This window comes from Heterodontus francisci, unplaced genomic scaffold (genome assembly GCF_036365525.1).
Source record: "Heterodontus francisci isolate sHetFra1 unplaced genomic scaffold, sHetFra1.hap1 HAP1_SCAFFOLD_2056, whole genome shotgun sequence".
Lineage (NCBI taxonomy): Eukaryota > Metazoa > Chordata > Chondrichthyes > Heterodontiformes > Heterodontidae > Heterodontus > Heterodontus francisci.
Genome location: NW_027142171.1, coordinates 3,810 through 5,000, shown reverse-complemented (window position 1 = coordinate 5,000; position 1,191 = coordinate 3,810).

Genomic DNA, 1,191 nt, shown 5'->3' with positions numbered 1-1,191 from the left:
TCTGCGCCTGACAGACAAAGATAACCGTTCACAAGGAGCCTTGTTATTTCGCACCAAGTCTTTTGCGGGCATAGTTTCTTTCTTTGACATGTATATCTGTATGAAGGTCGGCTTTGCTCTGCCATCGCAGCCTCCCTTCTTTGCTTTTCTCACTGTACCAACAGACATGTCATAGACTTTGGTTTTTTTTTTATTAATTCTTTTCCTGTGGGTGTGGTGTGCCTCCGCACCCCCCAATCTGTTCCAAGGCCTTGTTTTCTCTCGCTCGCCAAAACACTTTGTCTGTTTTCACAGCCAGTCTACCGGCCTAGACCCAACTGTGCGATATTTCAGAGCCGGCAACAGAGCATGGAAAGTCCGCCAGATTTACCCTTAAATGCTCATAAATGACTTCCAGGCACTCTTCGGAAGGTCTTTTATTTCAAAGAAGGTCCTTCCTTGAGGGAGCACTTCTTCGGCCACTTTGCAAGTGCAACCGCTGCCAGCAAAAGTTCTGAAAATCGAGTTCCCGAAAATCTCCGGGTACCCCGCCAACCCCCAGCCACCCGAATCGCAAGTGTCAATTCGGCGGGTTGCCTGCCGGTAGTCCTTCCGAAAATGAGGCGCCAAATCGCCGCAACGGCCATTTTTCATTTCGGCATCGGGACTTCCGACGGCAACTGATTAACTAGCCCGGGGACTAGAGCGGCAGCAAATGCAACGTGCCCTCTTGGCGGGAGCAACTTGACCGCCCCCGTGGGGAAAGGTCAACTCGGGGCCCGGGAAAGTCGCCGAGTCCGACCCCATACACTTCCATGAGTTGGGGGTTTTGGCCTTCCCGGCCCAAGGCTCGCCTTATTTCGGCCTGCACTTTCGGAAAAGGGTGCATTCCTTTTGGTTAATGATTTCACCAGCCCGGGTCTTAGCCTCTGCCCCGACGGCTAAGTCTTTTGGTTAATGATTTCCTGCGGCTGGGACTACCCTTTCCCCCGCCCTGCAGGCACCCGGGTCGGGAGGCCGTCGGGGGCACTTTCCGGGGCAAATCCGGACCCTTACGCAAGGGAGAGTGCGCCCCCCGCCTCGGCCGGGGGTCAGGCTGCCGCCTATTAAGCCCGACAGAAAACCCGAAAAATGGACGAAAATGGGAAAAAATCCCCATCCGAAAAAGGCTTAAAAGTCGGTTGGGCGGCAGCTAGGGTCGGTCTCTGCAGA